Source organism: Sus scrofa, chromosome 18 (genome assembly GCF_000003025.6).
Source record: "Sus scrofa isolate TJ Tabasco breed Duroc chromosome 18, Sscrofa11.1, whole genome shotgun sequence".
NCBI classification, from domain to species: domain Eukaryota; kingdom Metazoa; phylum Chordata; class Mammalia; order Artiodactyla; family Suidae; genus Sus; species Sus scrofa.
This window is the reverse complement of record NC_010460.4, coordinates 48,136,645-48,158,117: the sequence shown is the minus strand read 5'-3', so window position 1 is coordinate 48,158,117 and position 21,473 is coordinate 48,136,645.

Genomic DNA, 21,473 nt, shown 5'->3' with positions numbered 1-21,473 from the left:
TTTGTATGAATCACATTTTATGTGTATATAATTAGCTTAGGAAGGTTGAGCTTCCTTTTTGATGTGCTAGCGCTTTTATTACTGTGGGCTTTGATAAACAGTGTGGAGGTATGTAAAAATGTGGAGATCATCTGACATCCAATTATTTTTAGTAATTCTTCTTTTATAAAGAGAGGGGGAAATCTTTGATATCCTCCAATGGGAAAATCCCAAAAGTTAGTATAGGTTATAAGGATGAATTTTTTTTTTTTGGTCTTTTTTTTTTTTTTGCCTTTTCTGGCGCAGCTCCTGAGGCATATGGAAGTTCCCAGGCTGGGGGTCGAATCAGAGCTGTAGCTGCAACCTACACCACAGCTCATGGCAATGCCTGATCCTTAACCCACTAAGCAAGGCCAGGATTGAACCTGCAACCTCATGGTTCCTAGTTGGATTTGTTAACCATTGAGCTACGACGGGAACTCCGGGATGAATTATTTTGAATGTAGGGCCTGAATTGGGAAAGGCAATAGCCAAAATATTTGTCAGATGAAGTAAGATATGAACTTAAGTCATAGGTAACTAAAGGCAAGAAATGGTTAGTCTTAGACAAAACAGAAAATAACCACAACAAACAATAATAATTATTAGAAATGTTAGCTTTTTAAAAGTAGACTTTTGTTGAAATTGATTCAAAAACAAACTAAGCAAATGCAGAGAGTTGAGAGGCTACTGAGTGCGAGCAGGTATAGAATGTCTTTATCGTTGCTTGTTAAGAGCAAACAATTACTCAAAGATCAATCTGTCATTTTCGCAGCAAGAGTACTAAATTCTAGTTTTACTCTTTTCGTATGCTACCCATGTCATATTTTTTTCTTTAAAGAACTGAGAGTCCTTTATCTGTCTACAGGGTCCACAAGCTGGGGCCCAGGGGTCAGATCTGGTCACATCTATTTGTGTACTCATCTCTGGTTTCTTGGAGGCTCCAACAGGAGTTGAATAGTTGCAACAGAGACCTGTGGCCCACACAACTGAGTATGTTTACTATCTGACCTTTAATAAAAAAGGTTATCCTTGAATCCTACCTTACAAATAAATCCATCAAAATTAAGCCAATTTTGTTAAATATGTTATTTTATTTTATTTTTGTCTTTTCAGGGCCACACTGGCAGTATATGGAGGTTCCCAGGCTAAGAGTTGAATTGGAGCTGTGGCTGCGGGCCTACACAATAGCCACAGCAACACAGGATCTGAGCCGCTTCTATGACCTACTTACACCACAGCTCACGGCAATGCTGGATCCTTAACCCACTGAGCGAGGCCAGGGATCAAACCTGCGTCCTCATGGATGCTAGTCAGATTCGTTCCCGCTCAGCCATGACCAGAACTCCTTGTTAAATATTTTAATACTTCTTACAAATTCATTATTTGCAAATAGTATGAAACCAAGGCAAATATAATTCATTTCCCCTCTAATCTTTCACATCTCATTGTACACCTCAAAATTTGATTTTTGCTTTTTGTATGCTACCCATGTAAAATTTTTGAATGACCAAATTTTAGGACAAAATTAATCTTCTTTTTCCTTTATAAACCAGCAGGCAAATCACATCTATTATTTATAAATGATTTCATCTTGCTTTGTAATGGTTTTGCCTAGTGTAGCCTCAATCTCTTATACTGGTTTCAACATTTTTTTTTTTTTTTTTTTTTGCTTTTTAGGGCCACACCTGGGGCATATGGTGGTTCCCAGGCTGGGGTCAAATCGGAGCTACAGCTGATAGCCTACGCGACAGCCACAGCAACACTGGACCCGAGTCACGTCTGCAACCTATACCACAGCTCACGGCAATGCCAGATCCTTAACCCACTGGGTGAGGCCAGGGATCGAATCTGCAACCTCATGATTCCTAGTTGCATTCTTTTCCGCTGCACCATGACGGGAACTCCTGGTTTCAGCCTTTAACAGAGGTAATTGACTTCTTTCTACAGGTGCAGAGGCTTCTGGGAAGCAGAGAGCCGAGACTAGTTCATCAGCACAAGCACCTTGCAGACCAGCAGAGCTCCAGCCTGGACCATGGTGCCTCATTTGCCTGTCATCACTGGCATCCATCTCATAAGGTAGGAAAAACAAAACGTGTGTGTCATCACACAATCACACACAGCCTTGTCCACCTGTCGACTAATAGTGTCTCTCATGTATAAAAAGATATATGTGTATGTGTATATATATAAACTATGCTTGGTATTTTTGCATTCATGTTATTTCTATGAATTTTAATTTTTAAAAGGTTTGTTCAAGTACCCCAAAATTTCTTAATTTAATATCAGTCAAAAGTCCCAAAGTTAAATTGGAATTTTTGGAAATTATGTTTATACATTTAAAATAAAGAAAAACACAATTTCTATTGATATTACGAATTTACCAGAGAGTTGACATTTAAATTTTTTGGTACAGATGCATAAGAATTAATTTTTTTTTAAAGACATGGCTTACTCTAATTCAATTTAGAATTTATGCTTTTTTATTTTCTATAATTCTAAATATTTTGTGGAAATGATGTCTTTGACCCATAAAATTATTTTAGGGATTCATATAGCTTAAAATATTTAGACTTTTCATGGGAAAATAAAATCGAGTTTTTTGTAAAGTAGATTATTATGTTAATATTTTTATGCCGTGATAAATCTGGTAAAAGTTTACTTTGTCAAAGATTCACCTTGATTAGAAATATTGTCTGAACTTCATCTTATACACATATTTTAAAACTCTTTAACTTTTGTTGAAAGTACTGAAGTTACTTTAGAATTATTTGCCACCTGCAACTTATATTACTTTGCTTCTTATTTTGGAACTCGGCAACCAAGGGGAATAATTTAAATTAAAGCTAAACTCTTTGCCTGCCACACATAATTTTTTTCCCCTAAGATACTGTTTCATTAAGTGTCTGAAGCTTTCTCAACAGACTAGAAGATTTAAAACATTAGAAGTTCCAATAATTGTTTATTTTCTGGAAAACCTTAATTTAAAAAATTTTAAATGTATTTATGTGCTTATTACTCTTTATAAGCCAGTCAAAATGGAGAGCTGCTTAATTTTAGTTTATATCCTAATTTATCGATTTCAACTGGAGGCGGACAAGATACCCCAGAATGTTTGTTCAGAAAATATTTCAGTTACCCGACTAAAGAATATTGTAAACTCCTGGGCAAGTTAAAGTTTATAGCTGGATTTCTCTTTGTTTTATTGTATTCTATATTCTGTTTTTCATGTTCCCTCAGATTGTGAATGAAGTTAAGGACTAAACTCTAAAGTTAATTTTTTTCTCTCTTTACTTGGTTCGTTTGGGTTTTTCTGTGTAATTATCTGTATTCTTTGACTGAGGAGAGAAGAACGTGTTCATGCAGAACCCTTCTGTTTTCTCTGGATGCTGCAAAGCATCAGACAAGCCAGGAATTGTCCATTCCAACCCAGATTCTGGTTCATTCATGTAGTTGTTATCAAAATTGTACAAACTACTCAAAGCCACACAAAATAATTTTTGTTCATTTAAATCCTTGTGTGCATTTTCTTCCCTTGATGGTAGAGCTGTCTGGTTGAATTATATACCCTACAGTTTGCCCACCTACAGATTTTGATGTCCACTTACTTTCCTAGGTTTTGAGAAAGAGGGCAAGGGAGCAAGAGAAAGCGCCATTACTACCAGACGGATGTAGAAAGGATTACATTTATTCATAAACCATTAAAAAAGAGGATAATTACCCTCCCTTTGTGAAGCAGGGAAAAGACTATTCATGTACACACACAGCCAGAGAGAGAATAAGCAGCCTCCGTGTCACACCTGCAGCCTGGGTTTATAAAACTCACTGGTAACTTGCAGCTGAGTGATAAGCAGGGACACACATGGATTTCAAAGCCACCGAGTTAGCCGTTCCTTGATTCAGAGGTTACTCTCCATCTAGTGGAGTTAACATTTTTTTTCCTTCTTAAGTGACTTTAATTCGTAATGACGCAAACACGCAATGAACCACAAGGAGATAGCCAGGAGATGTCAGAATCCTCAAAACAGACACAGAGACAAGATTTCTTGTCATTTGCCATTGAACAGACAGATTGTTTATCCTCTGCCACTCACAAGAGACCAGATTGTTGGACCATATAATCAAACCAGGCTTCCAATGAAGGTCAGAAAATATGATACAACCTCACAGAAACATCAAAAAAGAAACCTGAATGCAAGAGACTAAAAGCAGTATCATGGCACAAGAGTCTCCACAGGAGCTGGAGAAGATGTGCTTCCCATAAAGGTCCCACTTAGGATGCACCTGTCCAGCAGGGCAGTTTAGTTGGTGCTCTCGAATGATGCTCCAGGGCGTCTCCGTGAAACCTGCAAATCATTTGTACATTGTATGTATTTTTATGAGACTTTAAATTTCCCATGCATTATCTGGGACCATGCTTTTAAAATACGAGCCTAACATTTCCTGCTACAGGGGATAATTTTCAATTCACTGTTTTAGAAATGTTCCCCAGAACAGCGATTCCAGCCTCGGGATGGGATGAAGAATCATTGGCACAGACATATATCACATGTTGGCTGTGAATTAAGTAAATAAGAGGCCACACATGAATTAACCAACATTTTATGCTGACGTGATGAATAAAAACCAAATTAACTTAGAGACTTACTGACTTCACAGACCCTTTTGTGGTCGTCATGTATTTTGACGCTCAGTGAATATGCTGCAAGTTGATGTCACAATGCAGGAGTAAAGGGGCGAATAGGGCTGTGAACAGTTTTTACGTGAAGATCTTTATACAGGCGTTGAGAGAAATTAATTGGGGGCAGGGAGCTATCATAAACAAACCTCTCTTTCTTCTCTTGTTGCAATAAAGATTGGAACAGGAACTGATCTGTTGCTTACTGAGGTGGCTCCCCTTGAAAAGATGAGGCCCTGGGGGAACTTTGATTTTCCCATGCGAAATTTCTTGTGCAGAGAGCGAGGGTCCTGGGGTAGAGAGGTAGCCCTTGTTCTTAGTCTGGAAGATGAGGAAGCCAGCTCCAGTTCCGCATGCCTCATGTTCTGGGAGGGGCTGCCTGTCAGCTGAAAGGATGGTCTCTGGAGTTTTCATCATCCACGGAAGAAGCTCAACCCAGATGGGGTGCAAGGACCCTGTGATTAGGTTTGGGGTGAGATTAGTCTTTCTCAGAGGATTTCCTATGAAAGAGCTTGCTCTCTCCATGGGAAATACATTGGTAGTGGATGAAATCTGAGTAGAAAAGGAAAGAAAAGGAAGGAAAGTAGAAAACGAGGAATAGGGAAAACGCACCAGGAAGTGGCAGCTTTGAGAAGATGGAGTGGAATTAATTGTGCTGAATAAATAATGAGAGAATAGATTACTAACTTATGAAGATTTATGCTGATGTTCATGGGAAGGAAATTAAAATACCCAGGGGATATTTGCATATAACAACACTTCTAAACAGTCTTGCTTTCGTACTTCATTTTCCCAGCCCTTTTAGGAAATTTGGTATTTATGTTTATAACGCTCTCTTGGAGCCTAAAATGGCTTCATTCCTATGGCATCATCCCAATTTACTTTGCAACTCCGACTTTTCCTATCCTTCTGCCTAGCGCTCCTTCAGGGTCAAATACCCACTTTTGAAGAGCTCCCTGTGGTCTCAGCGTATTTTTCCTTCTGAGCTTTCTACCAGTCTTTATCTGTAATGCACTCTGCGGGTTAGCAAAATTTCCTAAATGATCCAAGTTGGAGTTTAATCCAAATGGACACTTAATTCCTTTGATCTAAGGGAAGGAGAACATTTTTCTGAAGTCTTAACTAACTCACTGTGTATATCCACTGGGGAAAATAATTTTTACCTTTGGAAAAAATTTGAAATCCAGAGAAAGACTTTTTTTTTTTTTCCAGAGAAAGCATTTTTGAATTGTGGACAGTTGTTTCAAATTAAATTGAGAAATGATGTGCAAACATTTAAATGTATACAGTATTAGAGCTAATGAAGCAGTTGATTGCCATACAATTTTTTTTAACTTAAACGCTTTAATTTGTCTAACAGTTTTATGTTGGCTTTCTTTGAGTGTACAAATTATAGACATTTTAATTTGGACCATGTAATTTTCTAGACATAACTTCCTTTTCTTATTATTCTATTAATAAAATATCTTCATTTACATATACAATTTAAATATTATGTATGTTAAATATGCAATTTAATCTAAATAGAAGTTTATAAGTGAAGAAAAATAAACCTCCCATTGATATTTAAAATTTAAACTGGGCAGCCCTCGTCGTGGCTCAGCGGAAACAAATCTGACTAGCATCCATAAGGACACAGGTTTGATCCCTGGCCCGCTCAGTGGGTTAAGAATCCGGCGTTGCCATGAGCTGTGGTGTAGGTCGCAGATGCGGATCAGATCGCATGTGACTGTGGCTGTGGTGTAGGCCTGCAGCTACAGCTCCGATTCGATCCCTAGCCTGGGAACCTCCATATGCCATGGGTGCGGCCCTAAAAAGACAAAAATAAAATAAAATAAAATTTAAACTGAAAAAGCTACTGTTCAATTTTTGCATGTGTTTGTGAGAGGGAGAGGTGGGTGATACAAATGGAAATAGGGGAGGGTTTTTTTCTCTTTTTAAAAGCTTTTTATTTTTAAATAATTGCATATTCACAAGAAGCTATAAATACATATAGAGGGAGGTTCTTTGTATCCTTTAGCTAGCCTCTCCCAACATTGATGTTTTGTGTAATTATAGAATAATATCAATACCAGGAAATTGACATTGTTATAGTGGGTAGAGCTTATTGTGATTTGACCAATTATACAAATACTTATGTATGCGTGTGTGTGTGTGTGTATCTCTATGCAGTTTTATTATACGTATCACCAGCTCCATGTAACTGCCAGTACAATCAAGATTCTTAACTGCCTCATCCTGTAAAACTCTCTTGTGATATCTCTTTACAGCTCCTCTCACTCCTTCCCTTGGGAATCCCTAATCCCCCGGCAACTGTTCATTTGTTCTCTATGACTGTAATTGTGTTATTCCACGGATGTTACATTAATTAATCATGCAGTATGTATCCTTTTGAGATTGGCTTTTTCTCACTCACAATTTCCTTGACTTTCATCCAGCTTGTTGTGTGTGTTAGTAGTTGTTCCTAGGTAAGGCTGCGTAGTGTTACAGGTAGGAGGTACATGGTTTACTTCCCCATTCCCCTGTGGACAGGCATTTGGGTAATTTGTAGATTTTTGGATATTGTGAACAAAGCTCCATGAACATTTGCATACACGTTTTTGCATGAAAAATAAGCTTTGATTTTGCTGGGATCTATACTTGAGTACAATTCTGAGTTGTATGGTAAGTCCAGTTTTAGCTTCCAAAGGAAATTGCCAAGCTATTTTCAGAGTGACTGTACCATTTTACATTCCCAACAGCAGTGTATGGGTGATTCTGTTCCTCCACATCCTTACTGGAATTTAATGTTGTCACTTAATGTTAACGATATTGTTTTTTTTTTGTCATTCTGATAGGTGTGTATTGATATGTCACTGTACTTTTAATCCTCCAATGGTTAATGATTTTGAACATCTTTTTCTGGTTTATCTGCTATATGTATATCCTCTTCAATGAAATGTTTGTGCATATCTTTTACTTGTTTTCTAATTGGATTCTGTCTTTACTGCTGAGTTTTAAGGGTTTGCTATGTCTTGCAGATAGTAGTACTTTGTTGGATACATGGTTGCAAATACTATCTTTCACTTTGTAACATATATTTTTGTCCTTTTAGCAGAGTTTTTTTGTAGAGCCAAAGTTTTTAAGTTGTTGAAATTCAGTTTATCAATTTTTCCTTTTATGGAACTTTGTTCTCCCCCCAGAATAATTATAGACTAAAAGATCTTGAAAGGGCTTTGTAAAGATTCTTCAGAACAGTGTTTTGTAACTTTTTAGTAATATTTTAAACTTTTATTTTGAAAGAAGTATAGATTCATAAGACATTGCAAAGATATTACAGAGAGCTCAGGAGCCCTTTATTCAATTTCTAGCAATGGTTACATCTTATATAACTGTAGCACAATAACATAACCAGGAAATGGACATTACTGCAATGTGTGTGTGGTTCTATGTCAACTTATCACATGTGTAGATTTGTATAACCACCACCCTAATAAGACATAGAACTATTCCCATCACCAGAAAGATCTTCCCCGTGTTACCCTGTTACAGGCATAGCTACCTCCTCCTGCTTCCTCATCCCTAACCACAGGTAACCACCAGTTTGTTCTCCATTGCTATAATTTTGTCATTTCAAGAATGTTCTATAATTAGAATTATACAATATATGAATTTTGGAATGAGCTTTTATTTCACTCAATGTATTGCCATAAAGACCTATGCAAGTCATTGCATGTATCAGTATTTCATTTCTTTTTATTGTTGAGTAGTATTTCATGGTATGTATGTACTACGGTTTCTTTAATCATTCACCCATTGTAGGACATTTTGGCTATTTCCAGTTTTTTTTGTTTTTACAAATAAAGCTGCTGAGAACAATTATACAGTGCAGATTTTTGAGTGGAGATAAATTTTCATTCTGTGAGATAAATTTTTTTGTGGTTGCTGGATGGTTTTATAAGTGTATGTTTAATTTTTGAAGAAACTATCAAACTCTTTTCTGGGGTGGTTGTAGCATTTTATTTACTTATTTTTTTATATAATGGTTTTAATTTTTTTCCATTATAGCTGGTTTACAGTGTTCTATCAATTTTCTACTGTGCAGCATGGTGACCCAGTTACACATATGTGTATACATTCTTTTTTCTCACATTGTCATGCTCCATCGTAAGTGACCAGACATAGTTCCCAGTGCTATGGCTGTAGTATTTTATATTCCCACTAGCAATGTATGAGGGATTTTGTTTCTTTGCACTCTCGCAAGCATTTTATGTTTTCACTATTTTTTATCACAGCTTTATTGAGACATAATTCACATACTATGAAATTTACCCTTTTAAAGTATACAGTTCAGTGGTTTTCATTGTATCCATAGAGTTGTACAACCATCACTACTATTTAATTCTAGAGCATTTTCATCCCTCAGAAAGAAAGCCCCTACCAGTTAGCAGTCACTGTTCATCCCTTATTCCCCTCTCTGTCCAGAGCAAGAAGTAATCTATTTGAATGACTTTTGCTGTTCTGAATATTTTATATAACTGGAATCATACAATATGGCATTTTGTGTCAGATTTCTTTCACTTGGCAGACTGTTTTCAAGGTTCATTAATGTAGTATATATAAGCACTTCATTCCCCCCTTTTTTAAAATTTTTTTTATTTTCCCACTGTACAGCAAGGGGGATCAAGTTATCCTTACATGTATACATTACAATTACATTTTTTTCCCCATCCTTTGTTCTGTTGCAACATGAGTGTCTGGACATAGTTCTCAGTGCTATTCAGCAGGATCTCCTTGTAAATCTATTCTAATTTGTGTCTGATAAGCCCAAGCTCCCGATCCCTCCCACCCCCTGCCCCTCCCATCAGGCAGCCACAAGTCTTTTCTCTAAGTCTATGATTTTCTTTTCTGAGGAGATGTTCATTTGTGCTGGATATTAGATTCCAGTTATAAGTGATATCATATGGTATTTGTCTTTGTCTTTCTGGCTCATTTCACTCAGTATGAGAGTCTCTAGTTCCATCCATCATTCCCTTTTAAAGCTGAATAACTTTCCATTGTATGGATATACTATATTTTGTTTATCCACTCGTCTGTTGATGGACACGTAGGTTGTTTTTACTTTCTTGCAATTATGAGTGAGGCTGCTGTGAACATTCTTGTAGAAATATTTGTGTGGATGTATGTTTCCACGATCTTTGGTATATACCTAGGAGTAGAATTGATGAGTCAGATGTACCTCCATGTGTAGCATTTTGAGGAACTGTCAAACTATTTTCCAAAGTGGCTGTGCCACTTACACATTTCCATAGCAATGTATGAGGGTTCCTGTTTTTCTACATCCTTTTCAGCATATATTACTGTTTTTTTTTTTTTTAATTCTAGCAGTCCTAGAGATTGTGAAGTGATAGTGTGGTTTTGACTTGATAGCCCTAATGACTAATGATGCAGGGCAGTTCTTCATGTGCATGTTGCCCATTGTGTGTCTTATTTGGGGATGTATCATTTAATGTCTTTTGTACATTTTATAATTTATGTCTTTTTCATTGTTGATTTATAGGAGTCTTTATATATGAATTCAAATTCCTTGTCAACTATGTTATTTGCAAATATTTTCTCCCCATTGTGTAGGGTGTTTTTTTTCTCTCAGAATAAATGCTACAGATTATACCAGTGTCAAGGTCGATAGTGTCCTTTGAAGCACAAAAGTTTTACATTTTGATGAAGTTCAATTTATCTGTTTTTTTCTTCTGTTACTCGTGTTTTTGGTATCCTATCTAAGAAATGATTGCCTAATCCTAGGTCATAAAAATTTATTCCTGTGTTTTCGTCTAATAGTTTAATAGCATTAGCTTTTATATTTAGGTCTATCATCCATTTTGAGTTAATTTTTAGTGTATGGTGTGATGTAGGGGTCCAACTTCATTCTTTTTTATGTTGATACCTAGTTGTCTCAGTATTGTTTGTTAAAATGACTACATTTTTCCCCACTGAATTCTCCTGGCACCCTTGTCAGAAATCAATTGGCCATAGATGAGTGAGTTTATTTGCAGATTCTCAGTTCTGTTCCATTGATCTATCTTTATCCTTATGCCAGCACCACCCATTCTTGATTCCTGTAGCCATACTGAAAGTGTTCGAATAAGGAAGTGTGACTCTTCCAATCTGTTCTCTTTCTAAGATTGTTTTGGTTATTCTGGGACCCTTGCATTTCTATATAAATATGATAATCAACTTGTCAATTTCTGCTAAAAAAAGATGCAGCTAGGATTTTGATAATATTTCCTTAAATCTTTAGATCAATCAAGACTATCAAGTCTTCTGATGCATAAACATTTGATGTCTTTCTGTTTATTTAGGTCTTCTTTAATTTCTTTAAATAATATTTCATAGTTTTCAGTGTACAAGTCTTCTTTTGTTAAATTTGTTTCTAAAGATGTCACTATATTTTGTGCTGTAGCAAATGGAATTGTTTTCTTAATTTGATTTTAGATTTGTTAATTGCTAATGTATAGAAATACAATTGATTTTTGTATGTTGGTCTTGTACCCTGCACTTGTTTAGTAATTTTTGGGAGGATTCTTTAGGATTTTCAATATAAAATCATATCAGGGAAGGCCTCAGAGATAAAGTGGCATTTGACAAAATTTATTTCAAGTGAGGACAAGGAGGGGAAGAGGAAGGACTTGAGATGGAGCACATTTGATGGCTCTTCAAGGCACAGTGAGAAGACCACGCAGGTAAGAGTGAAGACTTTGGACTTTATTCTGGGGATGATGGGAGGCTGTTGGGGGGTTTTGAGCTGAATAGTGGCATGAAACGATCCTCTCTGCCTCATCCTTGCCTCTATTTCAGCCACACCGCAGTAGCCATTTCCATCCCAAGTTTCACCACAGGTGCCTCACCACAGGCTTATGCTTCATACCTAGTGTCCACTCCTCTGAACCTGCTGTATGGGTTACTCCATCAGAACCCCCTATGTGCAACCCAGCAGGTGAAGTGGGCTGGGTAGGCAAAGGGCCCTTGATCATGGAGGGGCAGAAGCCAATGCTTCTTCCCTCCTTCCCTCCCAGCTGCATGGCTTTGAGACATTTCTCGGTGCTCCTCACAAGGTCCCCAGAGACCAGTCATCCATTGTTTGAGTTACACTTTCTCGTATTGACTGTACCTCCTTTCCCATTTCAATGGCCCTCTCTCATTCCTGCTCCACGGGACCACATTCGCAAATGAAATGTACACACAGAAGTTTTTGTCTCTAACTTTGCCTTCAGGGACTGCAGGCAGAGACATACAGGTTTCAGAAGAATCTCTCCAGTTGCTATACTGGGGATGGTGGAGGAGCAAGAGGAAGGAGAAAGCAATTAGAGAAATGATTCAGAGAGATGATAGCAGCTTAGCCTAGAGAGGTCTGTGAATGTGGGAGGCATGGTTGGTGGTAGAGCCAGCAGGATTTGCCAGTGGATTGGATGTAGGACATAAAGAGCTGAGTCAAGGGTGACCCAAGTGACCGGTGAGCCATGGCGGCATGGGGTTGCCAATGCCATCGATAGGACTGATCTGGGGAACTTGGTTCAGGACAGTTAGCCTTGAGAAGACAATCGGGCATTCAAATGGAGATTCCTTATGTTACCAATGCTGTAATGGAGACCAAGGAAGGTGAAAAAAAATCACTGAGAACTATGTCTAGATACTTACATCGCAACACGACAGTGGGAGGAAAAATTATGTATACATGTATGTGTAACTAGGTCCCCATGCTGTACAGTAGGAAAAAAAACAAAAAACAACCACCACCACCACCACCACCACCAAATCACCTGGTGGTCATATTGATAAGGTATCAAAATAAAAACAGGAAGTAAGGCAAGGAAAAGGCAAAATAAGAACCTTGTCTACATATTATATCAAAATATATCCTCACTGTGTCACCTCCTCTTTCATCCAACCTTAATCTGTTCCTGGAAATGTGGGGGAGAGATCAGTCTTCTGGGGCAGATGTGTGCTCTGGGCGTGAAGCGGTCTCAGGGGCTGATGGTAGGAGAACGTGTGTGGTGATCCTGGCTGTCATTTCACATCCTCCTGAACATCCTTTGATTATACTGCTTATTTCTCAGAACAGCCGAGAGGTGGTGGTCCAAACCCTTATTACCACTCAAAGGAGAGAAGGGAGGCTCAGGAAGGCTGAAGTGGTTCGTCTGAAATTGCATAAGTAATTCAAGTTGCTACCTGGGATTTATGCCTTGGAGCTCCTCCAGGCTGGTTGCTCCGCATCCTCTCCTGCCTGCTGGAATATTGCAGCAGGGTCAAAACCCTTTCCTGGTCGTCTTGCCTGGCTCCTCATGCTGCTTCCTTGACAGACTCCTGAGCCACCATGGAGCCCCAGGACCCTGGGCTGCCTTACTGAGAGGGATGGTGTCCACAGATATTTGTAAACTGCGATCCTCTGTGTAATGTCTTGACGAAACCCTGCAACTAATGGGGCAAAAGACCCTTTCATTACCTTGATATTAACTGAATGAATGAGTGAGTGAGTTCATGGGCCAAGGTCAAGTTTAGCCTCAGGTGCATGAAAGCTGTGAAGAGAAGATAATGCATTCTCGTCTTCAGGAAGAAGAGGAAACGTATTTCTCTCTTTCATCGGTAGCAAAGTTATCAACTTGGCAGTTGTCTGATCTTATAAAGCTGAGTTGAAACTTCAGTGAGCATTTATTGCCTTTTTAATTTTTGGTACAATAATGCATTTTTATTTTGTTCTGTAAAGGGTTGGATGTCTTTGTTCATCACCTTCCATATATGAATCTTCTGTCCTATATGCATTACAGAATGCTTATATGATATGAAGTGCCTAGCTTAAATTTGCTGTTGATAAATGGTCAAGTGTAAGGATGAATTGCTTTACTCACCAATGAGAACTAAGACCTTGACACCATCCTGGAAAATCGTAAGAATGAGATTTGGCCTCACAGGCAGGGTAAAATTCTAAGGAATAGAACTAACCATGTGAGCATAGAGAACAGAAGGGGAAAAGGTATTTTAAAAGTTTCTCTATCCAAGGAGTTCCCGTCGTGGCGCAGTGGTTAACAAATCTGACTGGGAACCATGAGGTTGCGGGTTCGGTCCCTGCCCTTGCTCAGTGGGTTAACGATCCGGCGTTGCTGTGAGCTGGGGTGTAGGTTGCAGACGTGGCTCGGATCCCGCGTTGCTGTGGCTCTGGCGTCGGCCAGCGGCTACAGCTCGGATTCGACCCCTAGCCTGGGAACCTCCATATGCCGTGGGAGTGGCCCAAAGAAATAGCAAAAAGACAAAAAAAAAATAAATAAATAAAAAATAAAAGTTTCTCTATCCAAAGTATTAAGCACCTTGATAACTCCATCCAATGAAGGACTCAAACACTAGGCTTTTTATGTTCAGTGAAAATGTACACCCTGGTGCAGAAATCCTTGACGGTTTCAAAAGTGACAATAATTATTGTGTCCCCTCACCACCTGGGGATCTGTGACCTGCTTCCAATACCAGTGACTTTCCATGATGGGGGCTTGGTTTTGCCTCATTCATAAAATAAGGTGATCAGCGTTAACTGTTGGCAGAACTGTGGAGAGGTGGACAGACACACGGATACTTGGGTAAATGTATCCGTGTGAAATAAACCTCGGGTATGGACGTTACATTTGAGGGGTCGGAGGCCTGAACTCACCCTTCGTATTTGGCAGAGGTGGAGTTTAGACTCAGGACTTGTCTGCAGCAAAGCCTGTGCTCTCGATCCCAACTCATTCTGCTGCAACAGTCTTCGGTGCTCACTCTTCAGAAGAAGTGAAAACTGGAAGGTACACAGCCTTAGCTTTCTCTTAAGAGGATCATCTTTAAACAAAAATGTGGCTAAGGTGCACATGAGACAGGACTCCATCCCATCTAAGACTCACGTGGGTTGCAGAATCTTCTAGGCAGATAAGACTTTCAATGTCACCTGTCCTTCCTCCCTCACTTAATGATGTGCTGAGGCCCAGAGAGAGTGACTTGTTCAGCCACCTTCAGCTTGGCAGGGGCAGAGCTGGGTCTAGAACCAACATCCCTTCAGGGTCTCAGTATCTAAGATTGGGGGGGGGGGTCACTTTTTTATAGAGGTGCGGGCAAAGTTATGGACATCTGCAAAGAAGGCACCCCCAAACGAGTGAAAGTAGGAAGCCATTGCCTCCTCTAGGCCTGAAGCTGCACAGGGCATGACCAGTCTTAAGAATATCCATTGAGGATAGGACCTTGGAAAAGGAGGAACCTGACCCTCTATCTTGCAGGGACACAGTCATGGCCAGAACTGTGGCACCAGTACAGGGAGAATAGGAGAAAGACATCCTCCAACTTCTCTTTTTCTTGTGCTTGTATCTGTTGCCACTGCCTCCCATTGGGCAAACCCAACTAGAAGCCAACCTACAGAGAAGTCGGGGTGCTACAGCATAGAGAGCCCAGCCTCTTGGAACTTGGATAGGGCAGAGAGGGCAGAGGATAAAGCTGAGGTGGGGACAAATGGAGAAGAGTCAGAATCCTGAATATCTCAATTTCCCGTTTAATATTCTTCCTACATCATCTCCCCCAGACTCTGGGAATTGGGTAAAGTAGGTTGAATTTAATGCTCTGCCCTAAAGGGTAGGAAGCATTGATCCCTTTATTTTAGGAGTAGAGATTTTCTAGTCTTCCTTCCTGCAGTGTGAATTCCTTTCCGCTCACTAATGGATGAACCCAAAGTTGACTGTCCAGGTTTTGAAATTCGTACATTTAAATTCCATTTTTTTCTGAGTACTCTAAGGAGTTCTTTGGAGCTACAGACTGTTAGCATCCTTCTCAGTCTTTCTTTTTTTTCTTTATCTCACATATGGGTGGTCAAGGGTGTCTAGATATAGGGTTTGAATTTACCCATGTGACAGAGATTGGATAACTTTGTGGGATCCAGCTTTCTGGGCTCCTGCCTTCCCTGCTTATAGAATTTTGTTCCTGGTTCCTGAATTTCCCACTGGAGCAAGCCATATATAAAGACAGCACAGAAGATAGAGTGAAAGCGGAGTTGAGGGAAGAGTATATGTTTATTTATCTATTGCTTTTTAGGGTTGCACCTGCGGCATATGGAAGTTTCCAGGCTAGTGTGCCTACACCACAGCCATAGTAGCAATGCCAGATCTGAGCCACATCTGTGACCTACACCACAGCTCATGGCAATATCAGATCCTTAACCTAACCCACTGAGCAAGGCCAGGGATCAAACCCATATCCTCATGGATACTAGTTGGGTTCTTTTCTACTGAGCCACAGTGGGAACCCCCGAAGAGTATTTATTTTTAAAATTTATTTTTCTTTTAAAAATTTACTAGCTTTTTAGTGGAAAGATGATACACGTAACTTCTGTGCATAATATTATACCTTATACATTATGTATGGACTTGATTTTCTTTAATGCTTTTTTGAGGTTTATTCTTATTGATAGATGCATGTTCATCAGGTTATTCATTTTTAACTGCCATATAATATTCTAGCATATGAATTAAACCGTTTAAGTCTACATTCCCTCCCTAAGACAAGTTAAGTGGTTATTAACCTTTCACAATTATAAATAATGCTGCATTGAGCATCCGTGTGCCTGGCTCTTTGTGCAGGTATGAAGAGCTTAAGGGATGGTGGGGAAGAACAGGCAAAAAGAAGCGTATTCCGGCAGAGCGGGCCGCTGATAATGCAAATTCCTATTTATAGGTTCAGCAACATTGATCGACCAGTTGCTATGAACGTGGCATATTCAAAGGAAGAGGGAAAAACTGAGGTGAATAAAGAAAATGTGGGCTTTGCCCTTCCTGAGTGTACACTTTGTTGAAAGGGATATTAACTCCAAATAACTGGAATTCAGCGTAAGTTTAGATTGTGAATACTATAACGTAGTATGACTGTGGAAATAAGAAGAGAATGACTAAATCTGCCAAGGGAAATCTGGGCGACTACCTGGCCTGGGACAGGGAAGATTATAATAAGGAGAAGATGAAGCAGAGGCAGCAGCACAGATAGAAGTTACGAATGCATGAAAATGTTCAACACCTGCAGGGAACTAAGTCCAAGGGAATAGAGGCTGAGTAGAAAGGATCTTAGAAATGCTGTAAATTTTGTAGCCAATCAGTCGCCTTGGTGGTCTAGAATGCCACCTACCAAAACTCACCGTTTCACGTGTAGACCCAGTTTATAGCCATACCCCTGTTTGTTTTAAAAGAATTTCTTACTTAGGTCTGAGTTTTTATCTTCTGTATTTTATGTATCCCCATTGGGTTTCCAACATTTTTGCAGGGTGTTGGGGATTAGATGGGTTAAAAACAGCAACAGTCAATAGATGCTTAAGTAATAAAGACTAAGATATTTTGCCCATTGCTTTTGTCCTGTATTGGGCCCGTCTTTCCTGCTCCTCCTCTCCCTCCCCCTCTTCTTTTGCAATTGTTGTCACAGAGTGTAATGTACTTACATAATTGTAGTTGATTGCTTTAATTATGCCTATTAAATGAGACTCTTATTGCTCATCACCATCCAGCCTTCCCTACATTCCTCTTGCCTTTTCTACTGCCCTGCTGCTCCTGTGTATCTATGAGTGGTCCTCTTCAGTGGTAGAAGTTTGGGGCAATGCTCAATGCCAAGGATCAAAATCTAATTGGTTCAGAACTGACTTGACATTTTAAAAAGTGGGAATAGATTTAGGTTTCTGGAAATGTACTTGAATTTTCCCCGAAAAGCTAGTGTGGCAGAAATTATTCCTCTCTCCCAGTATCAATAGATCACAATAGATAAGAAGTATCCCCTTCTTCTTTTTTTTTCCTTCTTCTTAGGGCTGCACCCATGGCATACGGAGGTTCCCAGGCTACAGCTGCTGGCCTATGCCACAGCCACAGCAACACGGGATCCAAGCTGTGTCTGCGACCAACACCACAGCTCCACAGCTCATGGCAATGCTGGATCCTTCACCCCCGGAGCCAGGCCAGGGATTGAACCCCCATCCGCATGGATACTAGTCACAATGGGAACTCCACAAGTGTCCCCTTCTGTCTTTTGCTATTACAACCCCCTCCCTGGGCATTAGCGGCACCGATGGGCGCCCCAGTTGGACACCATGTCATTGAGTGGAAATGACGTGTACAACTTCTGGGGCATGTTCTTAAAAGGAATCAGTTCCTTGTCTTTCTCTGGTCTTTAGGGACGTTGTGGGGCCTGGAGCAGTCACTGTGATACACAGACGGAAACCTGTGTGCAGGAAGGCTGGGCCACCCCACCAGCTGGGACACCCGGGGTTACTCATGGAGCAAAGCTGCCTGCAGCCCTGGACAGTCCACCTATGTCTGGTCTCAGACAGACACACTTTGGTCTTATTTAAACCACTGACTTGTCAGGTTTTTTTTTGTTATGGTAGCTTAACCTAGAACCTAGCTAACACGTCTGGTTTTAAAAACAGAGGATCAAACTCCCACTGACTTGTCAGGTTTCTTTGTTATGGTAGCTTAACCTAGAACCTAGCTAACACGTCTGGTTTTAAAAACAGAGGATCAAACTCCCACTGACTTGTCAGGTTTCTTTGTTATGGTAGCTTAACCTAGAACCTAGCTAACACGTCTGGTTTTAAAAACAGAGGATCAAACTTGTCTTTGCAGAACATCAACGAAAGTGTCAGGTCAGCAGACTTGACTTTTTAGCAACTTTTAATGCCTTTTTTTCTTTTCCAGGCTGAATACGTTTTAATGAAAATGATTCTCATTTCCCCACAATCCCTACCACGCTCTATTTTCTTAGATCTTCTAGATTCACACATTTATATTATCCTCCTGACTTCTGTGGGCATCTGAGCTTGTTGTGCCTGGGAACAATCCTAACATTTTTTGGCAAAGCTAAAAAAGCCTCATTTTAGTATCTCACCATATGATAATAAGCAGGGTTGCTTTGCAGCTTGGACACGATAATGTAGATCAGATCACAACCCACTGACAGTCACTGCGGCCCGAAAAGTAACTGTTACAAGCACCGTGCTGCTGGCACTATCTTAGTGTTAGATACGCATGCCAGATCTCGCCCACGCGTGCGCCTGGCAGAAGCAGATAAGAAACCAGATTGAGTGGGGTTCACCCAGGGGTGCGGAGATAAAATATGCCACAGCTCAGGCTGTAGAAAAGTCTCAGGATTGCTCTCCGTGTGACATTACATTTAATGGGAGAGTGGGTAAGGAAGCTTGAGAACTCAGACATTCCAGCCCCTTAAACCAGCATGGAGTGAAAGAAGGCCACTTTTATACCCCCCGAAAGACGTGCCTTTTTCTTCCATGCTTGCATTCATCTTCCCTTCTTTGCTCAGCGTTTTAGGAAGAACTGTGGAAGCGAGGGAACACCTGGGGGAGGTCTTTGGGAGCCCCGGGTGGAGCGTGGTCTTCAAGGCCGGGAGGTCCAGGGGTTTCCTTTTGGGCAGTTATGGGGGTAGGGATAGAGCTGGATGTCTCAGATGGCTAACTGGGACTTGGGACTAGAGGCCTGAAGTATGGAAACTAAAAGGCAAAATAAGTATTAGTTGATGCAGGGCATAAATTCACATAAAATTTCAAAGAAGCGCTCAACAAAACAATTGCGGCCTCAATTCTCTGTGCCAAAGCAGCGAAGCACAACTGTGTGGGATATCTGTCTTACTTTGCAGAGATGAATGCACTCCTAGAGGGACCAGCCCAGACTGAGCAGAGGAGAAAGGGGCTGAAGGTTTAAAATGGCCAGAGCAGTGTTTCTCAAAATTTGTTCCAGAGTCACCAGGGATGTTTGTTCAAAATGCAGGTTTTTGGACCCCAACATAAAATGAATGAATGAATATATCCTGGAGCTTAGAGGATATTTTTAATATTTAATATTTTTCCTGATTTTTTTTTTTTGTTGATTTTCCAGGTCTGTCAAGAGTTAGTAGTGGGTAGTTGAAAAGAGGTTGACCAGAGAGTCCCGAGCTGCACTGAGGTTCTAGGATGTTGTCAGTCTTTATGGGGCTCCTAAGAGGTTCCAGGCACTGTGTAAAGTATTGAAGATACAGCAGTGAACATGAATGTTAACAGTGAAGAGGCCGGAAAAGAAAATGAAGAATTTCAGTATAACATGGGAATGGCGTCTACAGTAGACGTAGGTAGAAGATGCTATGGGGCCCTGCCTAGAGAGGAGAGGAAACCTTCACAGACAGGGAACATTTGAGCAGGGTCTTGAAAGATAAAACAATGTTAGCTGTGGGTTCATCAAACATGGCTTTTGTTATATTGAGGTAGGTTCCCTCTATGCTCACTTTCTGGAGAGTTTTTATCAGAAACGGGTGTTGAATTTTGTCAAAAGCTTTTTCTGCATCTGTTGAAAGGATCATATGGTTTTTATTTTTCCATTTGTCAATGTGGTGTATCACACTGATTGGTTTGCAGATATTGAAGAATTCTTGCATCCCTGGGGTAAATCCTGCTTGATCATGGCGCATGATCCTTTTAATATACAGCTGGATTTGGTTTACTAACATTTTGTGGAGGACTTTTGCATCTATGTTATAATATCACTTATATGTGGAATCTAAAATAGGGCACAAATGAACCTGTCTACAAAACAGAAACAGACTCACAGACATAGAGAACAGACTTGTGGTTGCCAAGAGGGAGGGGAAGGAAGTGGGATGGACGGGGAGTTTGGGGTTAGTAGACGCAAACTATTGCATGTAGAATAGATAAGTAATAAGGTCTACTGTACAGAGCAGGGAACTATCCACTCTCTTGGGATAGAACTGATGGAGGCTGGTATGAGAAAAAGAATGTGTATATGTATGGCTGGCTCACTATGCTGTAGAGCAGAAATTGACACACACTGTAAATCAACTATAATTTAAAGAAAAGATAGTGAGATTTTTTTTCCCAGATAAAGAAGAGCCACTCCTAGCATGCCCTGGGTGGAGGAGAAGAGTCTATATGAGTCTATATGAGGAGAAGGTCTATGTGAGTGGGAACAGCTGGGGACAGTGGGCCCAGGAAGCCAGATTTTGACAATGGTTTCAAGAGTGACATGTCAAATAGTGAATGTGTTTTATTGTCTCAGGGGAATCTGAAGAGTATGTGCTTAGGTCAGTATTTCGGTGGATTTGTGGGGTCTCTGGTAGCAGAGGTTCTTTGTGGCCATCTTGATTTTTCCCTGGGAGAGGATCCCATAGTGAAAAAGGCAGATGGGCCCTGCCCTCTTAGAGTTTTCAGTCTGGTGCAGGTGGACAGAAAGTAAACAACTATACAGACTTTTTAGGAAGTAGTAAGGGCTATGAAGAGAATAAAGCAGGGATTTCTCTTTCTGAGAATGTGGTCAGCTAGCTTATTTGGATAGATCCTCCAGTGAAAAATCTTGAAAGTGTGGAAGAGTTGCCAAGGTGGTAAAACCAAGGGAAAGAACCAGGAGAGGCAAGTGGAACAATGGAACTGCTGATGCTGGCAGACTTGACCTTGGGGAGACAGACAGACATGGAGGTTAAAGGCTTCCCAGGTAGAGATTCTAAGAGGTGCCTCCAAAGGGCTGCAGCCTTAGGAAAGGGTCGAACTAGACCTCCCAGTGCCACTTGCTGCCTGTCCTCTCTGAGGCTTGGTTATTATTCAGTCTTCTTCCTTCTATCCAGTCTCTTGCCAGTAAATACATTTCTTTATTTTTCAAGTTGGTTATTATCAGTTCCCTTGCTTTCAACCAAAGATCCCGAATCAGCACATTCTATTTCACATTTTCTCTTTTTATTCTGAAATCATTTTGAGCTTACAGAAATC